The sequence below is a fragment of the Myotis yumanensis genome, unplaced genomic scaffold (assembly GCF_028538775.1).
Source record: "Myotis yumanensis isolate MYYU_CA2020_CCGP unplaced genomic scaffold, mMyoYum1.0.hap1 SCAF_4, whole genome shotgun sequence".
Classification (NCBI taxonomy): Eukaryota; Metazoa; Chordata; class Mammalia; order Chiroptera; family Vespertilionidae; genus Myotis; species Myotis yumanensis.
In genome coordinates this window covers 111,148,190-111,156,400 of record NW_027223755.1, presented here as the reverse complement: position 1 = coordinate 111,156,400, position 8,211 = coordinate 111,148,190, and the positions used below count along the sequence as shown (strand labels likewise).

Below are 8,211 nucleotides of genomic sequence, written 5' to 3'. Positions count from 1 at the left end.
CAAGGTTGATAATCCCCAAGTGGGGCAGTCCCCCTGACACCAGAGCCCCTCCCCAGGGACGCCTGACACATTTCTGCCAGCAGAGGTTTCTGGAGTCAGTGAGTGCTCTCCAAAGTACACAGAGCCAGTCAGAAGGAACCCTTTTTAGCTCAGGACATGATTAAATCACCCCCACATAACCTTTGTACTTGTTGGGTGAAGAGACCCATTCCCTGTGGCCTCAGACATCCAACCATTAAACGACTGTTGGGAACTTTCCAAAGTATCTCAGATGGTTTATCCTGGGAATACAGAAACGCTTTCCTTTTTGTGTTTTAGGTAGCAGGATTGGTGGGTTTGTGTACTAGGCTAGGGCGCGAGAGGGCCTGTGCTGCAGTTTCTTAGTTCTCCCCTCCCTGTCACCAATTCTATTAAAAGAAAAAAATGAGCGTCAGAAAATAGAAAAGAAAGAAGAAAGAGGAATTGTGAGAACGACACAAAAAGGTTGTGGCTTTAAAGATGGAAAAGTGAGACCAACAACGGTATGGCAGCGGTGGGATTCGAACCCACGCCATCGAAATGACTGGAGCCTAAATCCAGCGCCTTAGACCACTCGGCCACGCTACCTCCCGCTCGCTGCGGGTTCCGTTGAGACTATATCAGGCTAATGACGTGGCTCCCTACGCTACAAGCCCCGCCCTCGTGGACCTGCGCATGCTCAATATCAGTCTAGTAGCCTCTCGGGTTCCTGCTAAGCCCCGGCCTCCCTCTTCATCTGAGTCACTGTGCCCTAGTGACTCGCAACAGTAGCTGCGTCGGACACAGCATTCGGAAGGAAAGGAGAGTTTCTCGACGTTAAACATTAATGCTCAATCCTGTGGTGTGTGTGCATTTGATCCTCCGTGAACGTGTGTCTACCGCCCACGGCCACCTGGGGGCGCGGCGGCGGCACGGCTCTTGCCCGCCGACCTGGGGCCTCCGGGGAATCGGCCGGGTCCCACCCTGCGAGCTCTCTCCCCTACCTCCGGGCACCTCTGCAGGCCTGGGGCCCCATGGTCTGGTCCCTGCCCGATTTCCAGGGAGGGCAATCACCGAAGATTGTTAGGGATCGTTGGCACGTGTGGGCGCCCTCCAGCACCTCAGAGGGAGGCACCCTGAGGCCAGTGCCTGGTCGCCGCCGCCCAGGCCGAGCCAGCCCTCTGGGTTTCAGTGTGGTTTCTTAATGCAGTCAGTACACAGCAGACCTCCGTCTCCGCCGCCCAGAAGGGTTGCCATTTTTCATATTTGCTTCACATATTTTCTAGTAACAAAGTAAATGAACACTGTAGATAAGAGTCATGTCTCCTTTGACATTCCCAAGTTCTGCTTGCCTGCCTCCTGCCTCGAGTTGTAATTCCTTTTAGTCCGCTTGTTTCCTAATGATACCCTCACATACATAGGCTTATCCATTCGCGTGCATATTTAAGGAAAGTAACAAACAGAAATGCAGCACAGTAAAGGCAGTTATCACTATGTGGGTGTCGTCGGCTGAATAATACCTCCACCCAGACGTCCTCATCCAAATCCCCAGAAGCTGTGAATGTGTTACTCTATGTGGCAAAAGGGACTCTGCAGATGTGATTCAACTTAAAACTGTGGTGTTTTAAGCCACTGGTTTTGTGGTGATTTGGTATAGCAGCAATAGGAAGCCAATACAGTGGGTGAACCCACTGCTCCGGAGTCACAGCCTGAGCCTTGACCAGCTGCGTGACTTCAGGAAAGCGACTTCTCTCTGGATCTCAGTCACTCATCCCTGTTAATGGGATGATAATAATAGTACCCACCTCACAGGACTTGCTGTGAGAATTAAATTCATTCATTGTGCAAGTATTTCTTGAATGCCTACAATGTGTCAGGCACAGTTCTGGGCACGTGGCCACATCAAAGTGGATTAAATGTGGTAATGTGTTTCAGGCACTTAAGCAGACCCCTGGTCCATAGTGAGGGGGTAACCGGGACTCCAGGGACCTAAGCTCCCCATGCCCTCCCAGCACCTCCCAGCTCACCATGAGAGCTCTTACAGGGGCACTGCTCACGGGTGGCATTCCACAAAATCTCCCCCACTCCCTGCCCTCAAGCATGCATGAGTCTCTTCCAGGGTGACAACTTGTCCCTGCTAGAATGTCCACTCTAGGAGAGCAGGTGACGGTGTCTTGTTAACCCAATGCTATAGCCTCAGGACCCAGTACAGTGTCGCAACAAGGCTATTCCTTGACCAATGGTTTTTATATCCTTGGTTGAGGTCACTCCCTCTCGCTATGTGGACTTAGACAAAAGCAGAGGCAAACGCTTCTGTGGAGCTGCCCAGCAGGAGGTGGCCAGGCTGTGGCCCATCTTCAGGATGATCACCCACTCCGGCCACAGAAGCAGCAGAGCCCTCTGCAGGCGACCCTGTGCGGCCAGCGACGCACTGCATGCTCCAGTGGTCAGACCGTTTGCCAGCAGTCACCCTACTCCTCCCATCTCTCTCTCTCTCTCTCTCTCTCTCTCTCTCTCTCTCTCTGATAATGAACTCAGGTCAACATTGATTCGCCGTGACTAGGGCTGAGCTGGGAGAAGGAGAGCTGCTGCCAGGGCTCTCAGAACCCTCATGGCAGAGGCTTCCTACCAGAAAGTCCACGAGCGGCACCTCGGGCCAGAACTGACTCCGCTTCTCAGGGTTTCCACCTCCAAGAGCGAGGCTGCCCCTGCCAGCCAGGCCAGGAGGCCACGGAAACAAAGCAACAGGCCGTTTAGTTTTTGTTCTTTTCTTTTAAGTGACATTTAAAAATAACTTTTGCAAAAGTAATACAGGTGCCTTGTTGAAACCTGAGCAAAGAAAGACAAGCAGGAAAAGAAAAGGAAAGCACCTTTAACTTCTCCGTCCAGTGACACCGTCAGGCTGTGGTAAAGGGAGGCAGTTTCTGACGTCTCACGTTTGAAGTGCAACATAACGCTTGCTCACTGTGAGGTTTTTCAAATGTCCAGTCATATTTACGACGTTAAAGGGACATCCTCTTCCTCACCACTGCCCTCCTTCACAGCCAAACCCCACAGCTCACGAATACCGTGGAGAGTGACGGCCTCGCTGCCTCCTTCCAGGTGACGTCCTCTGCAGACGTTCGGACAAGCAGAACCAGAGGCTCCACAGGCCCGCCCCTAAGCCTGGGGCTTGCCTTCCGAGGGGAAAGGGAGAAACACACCATCCAGATGTGACCGCTGTCTGACCCTCATGTTAGGTCAACGCGATCCAGGCCAGAACAAAGATTGTTTCCCTACATCCCCTCGGAGGCTGCCCGGTAGGCCCTCCCTGTGCCCCCCCCCCCCCCCCCCCCGCCCCCGCCCAGTGCGCTGGTTTGTGCTGGTTCCTGGAACAGCCCTTGTCCTTCCCCAGGCAAACATGTAAGGCATTTTCCCTCATCTGGGTCGGGCCGGGCCCCAGTGCCCCATCTATCCTGCCCGGCCCTAAATAACTCCTTCACGCCTGCCCCGTGGCACAGAGCACAGCCATGCAGGCCCCAGGTGCACCTCCTGTGTAAGTCCCCTTCATAAACTCTTAGTGCAGTCATGGGGTGTCGGCCTCTTTGTCTGGTCTCTTGGCCTGAGAAATGTTATGAGCACCAAAAGACGGAAGAGTGGTCATTTCATAACTTCTTCCTGTAACTACCAGTGGGCCAGCAGATGGCTCTGCGACGGGCTTTACTTCTCATGCCCAGTAACCCATTGCCTTCTGAGCCAAGGAGGTAAGCCAAGGACTAGTACATGCATGTTACATGCATGGGACATCACTTAACATGCTTGACCAGGTCAGGACAACGGCCTGTTCCAGAAACCAGCAGGAAGCAGGGAAGGGGTGCCGATTTATGTCAGAATGAACACTGATTCCCGCCAGACAAACCTTGGAGCGGGTGTTTGTGAGAACAAATCTCCATTCTGCCCCTGGCCCAGCGCACAGGACAGACAGTGGACACTTCATGGAACAGCCTCTCCTTCACCTCTGGGCTCTTCATATAAATGAAGTCAGGCAGTATGTTGCCTTTTGTATAGACTAGTAGCTCATTTAGCAAAATGTTTTTAAGGATCCTAGCCGGTTTGCTCAGTGGTTAGAGCGTCAGTCTGCAGACTAACGGGTCCTGGGTCTGATTCCAGTCAAGGTCACATGCTAGTTCAAGTCCAGTCAAGGGCACATGCCCGGGTTGTGGTCTGGAGCCCCAGCTGGGGGTGTGCAGGCGGCAGCCGATCAATGATTCTCTCTCATCATTGATGATTCTACCTCTTTCTCCCTCTCTCTTTTCCTCTCTGAAATGAATTAAAAAATATATTTTTTAGTTGTTTTATTGCTTAAAGTCTTACAAAGGGTATTACATATGTCTCCTTTCCCCCCCACCCCCCCCGCCCTTGACAATCCCCTGGCCTCCCCTACCCCCCAGTGTCTTATGTCCATTGGTTATGCTTATATGCATGCATACAAGTCCTTCGGTTGATCTTTTTTTTTTTTTTTTTTAATATATTTTATTGATTTTTTACAGAGAGGAAGGGAGAGAGATAGACAGTCAGAAACATCGATGGGAGAGAAACATCGATCAGCTGCCTCCTGCACATCCCCCACTGGGGATGTGCCCGCAACCCAGGTACGTGCCCTTGACCGGAATCGAACCTGGGACCCTTCAGTCCGCAGGCCGATGCTCTATCCACTGAGCCAAACCGGTTTCGGCCTTCGGTTGATCTCTTACCCCCGACCCTCCCCACTTCTGAACGTGTATCTACCGACCCTCCCCAACCTTCCCACTGTAGTTTGACAGTCTGTTTGAGGCAGCTCTGCCTCTGTATCTATTTTTGTTGATAAGTTTATAATGGTCTTTATTATCCATAAATGAGTGAGATCATGTGGTATTTTTCCTTCATTGACTGGCTTATTTCACTTAGCATAATGCTCTCCAGTTTCATCCATGCTGTTGCAAATGGTAAGAATTCCTTCTTTTGCCGAAACCGGTTTGGCTCAGTGGATAGAGCGTTGGCCTGCAGACTGAAAGGTCCCAGGTTCCATTCCGGTCAAGGGCATGTACCTGGGTTGCGGGCACATCCCCAGTGGGAGATGTGCAGGAGGCAGCTGGTCGATGTTTCTCTCTCATCGATGTTTCTAACTCTATCCCTCTCCCTTCCTCTCTGTAAAAAATCAATAAAATATATTTAAAAAAGAAATTAAAAAAAAAAAGAATTCCTTCTTTTTTCCAGCAGCATAGTATTCCATTGTGTAGATGTACCACCGTTTTCTAATCCATTCATCTGCTGATGGGCACTTAGGCTGTTTCCAGATCTTAGCTATGGTGAATTGTGCTGCTATGAACATAGGGGTGCATATATCCTTTCTGATTGGTGTTTCTGCTTTCTTGGGATATATTCCTAGAAGTGGGATCAAAGGGTCAAATGGGAGTTCCATTTCCAGTTTTTTGAGGAAACTCCATACTGTCTTCCATAGTGGCTGCACCAGTCTGCATTCCCACCAGCAGTGCACGAGTGTTCCCTTTTCTCCGCATCCTCTCCAGCACTTGTCGTTTGTTGATTTGTTGATGATAGCCAGTCTGACAGGTGTGAGATGGTACCTCATTGTTGTTTTGATTTGCATCTCTCGGATGATTAAGAAAATTTTTAAAATGCTTCAATTAAGCATTGCCCCATGTTTTACACTGAGCTATTACCAAACCTCGGCTCCCTTCCTTACTTTTGCTTTTAGCCTTACCTTCTGCTTTTAGCCTTATTTTCTGCCTTTAGCCTTACTTTTAGTGATCCCCTTCCTGGGATCCTGAATTTCCCAAGTTTTACACCGAGCTAATATTACCACACTTCGGCTCCCTACCTTATTTTTGTCTTTGGCCTTCTTACTTTTGCTTTTTAAGCTTACTCTCTGCGCGTGCCTTGGAGCCTCCTTTCACCTGACCACTTTTTATTTCCCCCGAACTCAGGCCTGTTCAGACGCCACTTGTTACAGCCAAGAGGGACCCTGAGTGGGGGGGTGAAAGGATTGAGAAAAGACAGACAAGAGAATGAAAGCTGGGTCTCGGAGGGACGCGACTCCCTGATGAGGAGACAGCACCAACGCCCACAAGCCATGTCTTTATTTTATAGCAGATGCCACGAGGCAAAGTAGGGGCGTGATCACGTTGTTTACAGCATTCTCATGAGTTCCAACCTCACTCAATTACATGCACCTGAACTCTATCACAAGGCAAGTGGGGCCACGTGTTCGGACCATAGGTTCAAGCTTACAACCACAGCCGTTGGCTATAATTGTGCTGGGAGGGCCCTGCCCTCCAGCTGGGACTTGCACGTGGCAATGAGAGGACCCTGTCCTTTCATTAGTCCGAGGCTTGAACCTAGCCAAGACACTGTACCCGCGCCCCATAGAACACAGCAATGTCCTAGACCCGTGGTCGGCAAACGGCGGCTCGCGAGCCACATGCGGCTCTTTGGCCCCTTGAGTGTGGCTCTTCCTAAGCCTTAGGAGTACCCTAATTAAGTTAATAACAATGTACCTACCTATATAGTTTAAGTTTTAAAAATTTGGCTCTCAAAAGAAATTTCAACCATTGTACTGTTGATATTTGGCTCTGTTGACTGATGAGTTTGCCGACCACTGTCCTAGACAGGTAAGGAATGTCTAGAGGGGATATCTATAATAATTAAAGCATAATATGCAAATTGACTGAATGACCAAACAGCAGAATGACCATCCAGATGACCTTCCGGTAGACCACGCTATGACATGCACTGGCGCCGGGCCAGCAAAAGCAGGTGAGATGTGATTGGTCGGGGGGGCCTGCCATTGCCTCACGATCACCCCACAGGGAGAGGCCCAGGCCACCCTCTGCATGGCGATTGATTGTGGAGCCCCAGCTGGGTGGGGGGGGCCTCCCTCTGCGGAGTGATTGATCTGGGGGCCCTGTGATCAATTGCCCCACAGAGGGAGGCCCAGGCCACTGGCCAGCGATGCTGTGGTGGGTGTGCGGGCCGGCCAGCGATCACCCTGCAGAGGGAGGCCCAGGCCAGCCAAGCGATCACACCCCATGCCTGTCGACTGCAGTGGGAGGTGACCGGTGGCGGGGGAGGGGGAGCAGCACCACACAGATGGCAAGCAGTGGCAGCAGCAGCGGGAGCAGGGCCAGCTGCAGGCTGCCAGGGGAAGGAAAGCCCCAATAGGCCCTGATCTCCAGCCAGTCCTAGGGACCCTACCCAAGGGGTCCCGGATTACGAGAGGGTACAGGCTGGGTTGAGGGACACGCCTGTACACGGGGGCCTCTAGTCTATCTACACTAATAAAAGAGAAACATGCAAATTGGTGTCACTCCACTACACCCACCAGCCAATTAGATGAGGATGCAAATTAACCCAACAAAGATGGCGGTTAATTTGCATATGCAGGCGCAGCGGGAAGACTGAAGACTGAAGAGGCTTGGCTTCTCCGCTGAGGCTGCAGCAGAGAAGCCAAGCCTCACTGTGGCCGGAGGGGAAAAGCCTAGCCTCGCTGCTGCGGCCGGACCAAAGGCCTGGGTCCCGGGTGCCGAGGAAAACCGGTGCCGGCAGCCAGGGGAAGGAAGGCCTATTGCACCAATCTTATATAGTATATGCCTAATATGCAAATTGTCCCCTCCAGAGTCCCACCAGGAGGCAGGAGTTCAATGGCTTGCTGGCTGTGATGTGCACTGACCACCAGGGGGCGAAGAATGAAGGAAGGCCCCAATCCGCCCTGATCACCTGCCAGGCCTAGGGAGGGACCCTACCCTGCATGAATTGCAGGCACAGGGCCTCTAGTCAATTAAATAACGACACAAATAACTGCAATGGTCGTAAGTGCCTAAATTTCACGAAGCAGAAATCAGGGGGGAAAAAGCAATTTTCTATCATAAAAATATTTCAAGATTATGTATAGAAATTTATACAATGAGAAGGGATTACTAGTGATTTTGGAAAGGATGCAAATGCAGTAACTAGGCAGGCAGAGAAGAAAATGCGAAGGCGAGGCGGTGGCTGCCTTTTCTGGAATTCCTTCCCCTCCCCCACCCGTGGGTGCTAGGCCCACCCCTAGGTACCAAGTGGAGCCGGAACACTCCGCCACTTGGGCGGGGCCGGGAGTGAGGGGGGATCACGTGACAGCCACGCGGTGCACCGGCTGGAACACAGCCCCGCCCCCGCCCCAGCCCGGCTCTTCGGAGACCA

The 8,211-nt window shown here is 51.7% G+C and overlaps 1 non-coding gene across 1 annotated transcript; it reads right to left on the bottom strand.

Moving 5' to 3' along the window:
• Positions 1–524: 524 nt before the first annotated feature.
• Positions 525–606, bottom strand: TRNAL-UAG (transfer RNA leucine (anticodon UAG)). Its single transcript has one exon. It is a non-coding gene; the product is annotated as a tRNA-Leu (tRNA).
• Between the last annotated feature and the right edge of the window lie 7,605 nt (positions 607–8,211).